The sequence below is a fragment of the Sciurus vulgaris genome, assembly GCF_902686455.1.
Source record: "Sciurus vulgaris genome assembly, chromosome: 11".
Taxonomy (NCBI): Eukaryota; Metazoa; Chordata; class Mammalia; order Rodentia; family Sciuridae; genus Sciurus; species Sciurus vulgaris.
Window position 1 is genome coordinate 37,671,774 of NC_136472.1, and position 6,323 is coordinate 37,678,096.

The 6,323-nt window shown below is 42.6% G+C and overlaps 1 long non-coding RNA gene across 1 annotated transcript in view; it reads left to right on the forward strand.

Moving 5' to 3' along the window:
• Nucleotides 1-4,194, forward strand: part of LOC306640076 — a 60,173-nt gene extending 55,979 nt beyond the window's left edge. The window contains exons 2-3 of the long non-coding RNA XR_013757733.1: nt 1,156-1,233; nt 2,658-4,194. This is a non-coding gene — a long non-coding RNA (uncharacterized lncRNA). The remainder of the gene's footprint in view (nt 1-1,155; nt 1,234-2,657) is intronic.
• The last annotated feature ends 2,129 nt before the right edge of the window (nt 4,195-6,323 follow it).

Here is a 6,323-nt window from a genome sequence, read left to right on the forward strand (position 1 = left end):
TTGTGGTTCTCGTTTGCAAAGTGAGGACTGAAGCGTGAGACGTTTCCACCACTAGGAACGGTCTGTTTGTGGCATGCAGATGTGTGTTCATTTTTTCCCTCTTTCCCCAACCCTTGAACAGTTATTGCACTTTTTCCTCCTGTTGAGCAAACTTGATTTAGAGAAGTGAGGAAACATGGAAAATGATAAAAGAAAATTAACTAAAAATTATCTAAAATATCAATTTCAAGAGAAAATTAACAAGTGAAAACCCTGAAACAACTCTTGTTTTTTTTTAAATAGAGGTGGATTTATACTGCATATATGACCTTAATATCTTAAAAATTAATATTGTGAACATGACCAACGGGTGTGTCTTAAATTACTCTATCTAAACCCACTTTTACTGGAGATTAAAGCCTCAAAGTTGACTTTTTATTTTGGATTGGGGATCAAACCCAGGAGTGCTTTACCACTGAGCTACACCCCAAGTCCTTTTGATTTTTTATGTTGAGGCAGGGTCTCACGAAGTTGCTCAGGTTGGTCTTGAATTTGCGATCTCCTCCCTCAGCTTCCTGAGTTGCTGGGATTACAGATGTGCACCACCATGTCTGGCCTGTTTCTGTTTTTTGTTTTGTTTTTTATAGTAGAAGGAAAATGGGGATGTCTTATTAAAATTTGCGGGCTCCTGTCATGCCTTATTTATATAAGCAGCTTTCCTAATGTCAAGACTCCCTCTAACAAGACACAGACATTGGTGCCCCACAGCACATACATGATGAGATGCACACGTGTCAAACTTGGGCTGAGATGTGTCAGCTGTCTTGAGGGGAAAAATGAGAAAAGTAAGTTTCATTGATACATTTTCATGAACCCAGAGTCAAAGCAAAGAGCAACTTCTGTGTCACATTGTACTTGGGAAGAAAATCTAAATAAGATATATTCTGCTTCAAACAAAATTTGCTTGGTTCTGAAAGACTCCTCTTGTAGCCAAGGATTGCCTTCAGGGTTGACTCAAGGACTGAGTTACCAATTGGGATATCTGGTCTCCCAGTTTTGAGCGTCTGTAGTGCAACAACCTCAACTCATGAACACCACTGTTATGTTGAAAAACAGTTCACCTACAACCGGCATCAAACCACAAAACTAACTCATGTCTTTTTTTTTTTTTTCTAGTAGAATGCACTGCTGGCTAATTGTGCTCAATCTTTAAACTGGAAGAGAGACACCTAACCGCAGAACACAGAGAACCAGGTGATTTAATTATTTCTCACATTTCTCTTTCCTTTGTAGTTAACTAGCAAACATTCCTTTCTCCACCTTATCTCTGTGTTGAGGTCATATCAGCAATTATCTTCCCTCCAGTTTATGTAAAACTACCTGAATTATTCATCACACAGAAAAGCTTATCACCTTTCTTCCATGTCTTATTGGCAAGAATAATCAGCAATGGATTATTTCAAATACGCAGAAAGAGAAGTCAACAAAACCACCCAGATTCTCAAAGGTTAATCTTCTACCATTCGTGCCTAGGGTATTTTTAATAAAGCTCTTCAGTTATCACTGCTACATTTAGGAGAATATTTGACCTTTTGCTATAGTTCCTTCTGAACACTTTGCCATATGTAGGTGTTTTGTAGGTGTTTTGTAGATGTCTCTGAGGTGATTGCAGATCTGTCAGCTGCCTGGTCTTTATTGATCCAATATGGCCAACTCCACAGGGCAAGGCATGAGACCGAGGGCTGTAGTGGCTGCAGCGGCTGCAGCAGGGCTTTGAAGCCACAGACCTGAGTTTGAACCCCTGCTTCCTTGCTGGGCAGATGTGAGCCCAGTTTCTCACTTATAAAGCAGGGATAACAACACCAACCTTGTGGAGAGGCTGTGACATGAGCAGAGTAGAACAGTACCTCGCACATGGTACGTGGTTCCTGTCAGCTCGTGGGTCTGTCCTACGAGCTGAACAGGCCTCATAACGTTTGGTCCATCTTCTCCACAAACTCTATGTGCCCAGAGCCAGTCATTCACTGCCCAGAAAACAAATGACTCCTTATTTGTGGATTTACCAATACATGACATTTTCATCTGTGAGGCTAGAAATGGCAGTCTGCTTTAAAAAAAAAAAACACACCTGGAGGTGACTTTTCTTCATATTTCTGATTCCAAAAACATGATAGAATTTTAGTTTTATAGCACTTTGCATAAAGTTAAATGAGCCCATGAGATAAGAGAGCAGCTGGTCTTCACCATGAAGCAAGCCCCTTGGTGAACATGGCATCACTCAGCCACTTCATTTCTGTGAGCATCTTCTCTTCCTATGCGTATGTGTCCTATATGTCATTAAAGAAATTGCTTTTAAATGATCGTGTTATCTCAGAGGTTCTCAACAACGCCTGAGCTTCAAAACTCACCTGTGGTGTTGAAGACACACACACACACACACACACACACACACACACAAAACCAAGGTCCCATCCAAGTTATTCTGAGCATCTCTGAGAGTGACAGAATGGATAGGAAGAAGGTGGGAGGGGTTGATATTCCCCAGAGGAGGGGCTGTTATGGATCCAGAGTTGAGAAGCTCACTGGGTGAACCACTTGAAATGGTTATCTACCCAAAAGACAGTTCAAGACTTTGGAATTAATCAGGAAGCCACTGAAAAAAATTTGTTTTTTTATAGGCAGGATGCTGTTATCCCAAGTCTTCTGTTGCAAATTATGTCTTCCATAGGAGCGAAGCATACGGCGATCGGTCCAAGCGCTTAGTAAATCAAAACACATGTCCATGGCTGGAACAAAAGCATTAGGACCATCTGACTGGATTCCATGGGAGTGAGTCTGCGTGACACCACGCTGAAGAAAATGTAAATAATCACCCAAAGAAAGCTACACGAAGGATGGCCAAAAACCAATGAATTTAACTCAATTTTCTAAAGAATGGTATAATGTGCACATGCCATAGTTTTGTGAATAAACAGCACCAAATGTTGGAAACCCGCATCCGAGGACATCAACACGAAGCCCATGCCTCCCTTGACCAGAGCTTCTCATTTTTCCTTCCCCGCCTCCCTTCTCCATCCCCAGTAGCTAGATCCTCTTCAGGTAAGGGGCAGGGAGGAGCTTTTCCACTGGTCTTGAAAGCCACAATGCATCTAAAGCTGGAGGCCTTTCAAAAATCACGCTCCTCTTTATTTACTAGTTTCCATGGCAAGAGGAAAACAAAAGGCGACTGTGTTTGAAAGGAACGGCCATAAAAGGAGCCACAGAACTCAAGCAGGCAAACCTGAGTCCAGTTACACAGCCCTACTGGACAAGGCTGTGGACCTTTCCCACATCCAGGGGGTGACTCTTAGCTCTGGCTCTGCCAAGAGCCAAACTCTAGACCAAAAGCTACTCTTAAAAGGTGATAACTTTTGCATTTTCTTTTAGAGTTCTGCTGCCAAGCTTCTCTTTCAATTGGCCTTAAAAAATCAGAAGGTGAAAGCTACGGGGTTTCTGGGCCACATAATTCAAAGTAATCAGGCACCAGCACGGTTCAAAATGCTGACTGATGACTTATCAAACAGGAACTTGGAATTAGGGCTCCCAAGAGATTAAGCCAATTCTCTCTCTGAGGACAGAGTCTGCAGGCACAAAGCCCCAGGTGGTCAGTTCTCTGGTGTCTGTGGCAGGCAACTTTGAAGCTGCGTCCCCCTCCCTCTGAGGCATCAGGGACATCACCTTGAACCTGTTACATAGTCACATACTCCCCCTGAGGCAGCCTCAATCCTTCCACTGCTCACCTTTGCCTTACATCCTGGAGTCTCTTGGCCCCTGTGGATCTAGCACATTGCTTTCCTTTTCTATAGAGGCTCCAAGTTCCAAGTGGTCAGTCTCAAACTGTCAAACCCAATGACAGTGTCTCCTGGATTAATGTCCAATGGCTCCTCTCAGAAGGCAGTGAAGAAGTAAATGGGTATAGAAAGAATTGTGAAAGCAGTAGTTTCTAACAATTTGTTTTCCTTCTTCTAATGGAGGGGAATTCCCTCAGTGGATTTACTTAGAGCAAAAATGGCATCCCGCGTTAGACTTCCCCCGGCGTTCATTCATGCTGGTATTTTTCATTTAACTTTTTATAGTAGGTAGGTTTCCCCTCTACCTAAAAATCAAGGGGGAAACCCAGGTTCTTTCACTTGCTCACATTCTACAATGCTTCTTTGGGCTTTCCATTTTCATATCATCTTCAGCTACCACAGCCTGGTTTGAAGGACAGTGGGGACAGGTCAACTAGGAGGTGTCCTGACCTCAGAGCAGGAGAACTCCCGGGTGTCTCTTCCCTATAGCTCTGGGCTATTTGAAAATGTCAGCAGGTCTCATGATAGAAGAAAATACCACTTCTTTCCCAATCTGTCTGGGCTCAGTGAAATATAAAGAATAAATTGATTATTTCACAAAATCTGATAATTGTCAGTCCCCAAGACCCCAAGAGATAAACAGTAAGAGGTTATTTTCAACCTTCAGGGAAATGAAGAGACTTTCTTGATGTAACCAAAATAAAGGAATGATGCCTATCAATTAGGGGAGAGACTGTCCTCCTGCCCTGGGGGTTCCCTGTGTCCCTGGCTCTAGGAGACCACCTAACCGGTAAAACAGTTGCCCACAAGAAAAGCTTGAGCCATGGATTGGTTTTATCCTAAGCGTGATTTGTAATTCTTTTCTTCCTGTCAGGGCAGTTCACACTGTGCCCTGTCCCAGGCTTTGCACTGAGGTTAACTCACACTTCAATGAACTTTGAGCCTTGTGGAAGAAGGCACCACAATTGAGGAGGGAGGAAAAAGAGAGAATGGTACCCACCTGTGAGTCCAGTGACTTGGGAGGCTGAGGCAGGAGGATGACAAGTTCAAGGCCAGTCTCCCCAACTCTCAAGAACCTGTCTCAAGACAAAAAAGAAAAAAGGGCTGAGGGATGTAACTCAGCAGTAAAGTACCCCTGGGTTCAATCTCTGGTTCAAAACAAAACAAAACAAACAAACAAAAAACAAAGCCATGATGCTTACTTTGGCTAACAACAGTCATGATTTTGGAGAAGGGATGGTGGGGATTTTGTGCAGATAATACGTGAGAAGCAACTGTAAAATAAAGGCATCAATTTATTGCCTGGGTGGTGAAACCAACCAATCTCTTTACTCTGCTGTCACACTGAATGTATAGGAGCCACAGATCTTTTTTACTTTATATTTTTTTAGCTCCAGCTGATGAATCCACACTCTGCTCCAAATCCACCTCCTGCTCCTCTTATGCAGCCTCCTTAAATCCCTATCCACCCATCACCTACCACCAAAGACAAGTTCTATGGCTCTTGAAATACGGGAGTGCTCTTAGATTTGCTATCTAAAATTTTGCCCTGAGATTTTTTTTTCCTTCTGAATTCATGCACTGAGAGTTTGGTAAGGTAGACACCTCAGAGTCTTCCATTTTATGTCCATTCAGAAAGCCAAGCAAAACAGACTAGTTAATCCAGGAAAAGGCCAATTTAGTCTGATCATCTCATGGCCCAGTAGCCATGAACCTCTCTGAAAAGTGGCCTCTGATGAGAGGGAGCCCAAATGCGGGTTCTTGCTCTATTTCTAATAGCCACGTGACTTTAAGAAAAAGACCTCTTTGCTCTGACCTTGAGTTTTCTTCTCTCCTGCATAAAAACAAGAAGTCACATCTCTTTCAGCTTCATGCTCTATGCCATGAAGTTGAAGATACAACTTGTACTCACCAAAGGGGCTTAAAAATATTAGTACCTAACACTCATGCACTTTATATGTATTAACTCATTTAATCTTCTCAATAATCCTGTGAGGTAAGAATTATGATTGCAACCCCTAAATTTTAAATGATGAAAAAAGGCACGGAGAGAGACCTATGCCAGACAGTATTGTAGAACTGAGGTGTGCTTTTAATCACCATGTATACAGGAGAATAAGCAGATCTGAGGATTAAGCTTCCTTGACGTCTGCGTGCTTTGAAGGTAGAAAGGGAGCGTGAGAATCAGTTCACCTGTCAATCAACAGCATTTCAGAGAAGCAAGAGCAGAGCTAGAGTGTGCCCTCTCTGCTTCTTGTGGGTTTCCCTTGCATTATTTAGTTTTCAACATTACTACAGAAAAACACAAGCACTTCATGGAAATGTGTAAATCAGGATGATTCTGGCAGCAAAGCCTAGACTCACTCAAAGATAAAATGATCAGTTGGGATCTCTTTGCCACTTACTGACCTGCCTGCCAGTGTATTGAGATGGGAAATACTAAAAAGATAGTAGTAGATGAGAGAGTAAAAGAGGCTGGGTGGACAGACTGACGCTTGAGACAAACTTGGAGAA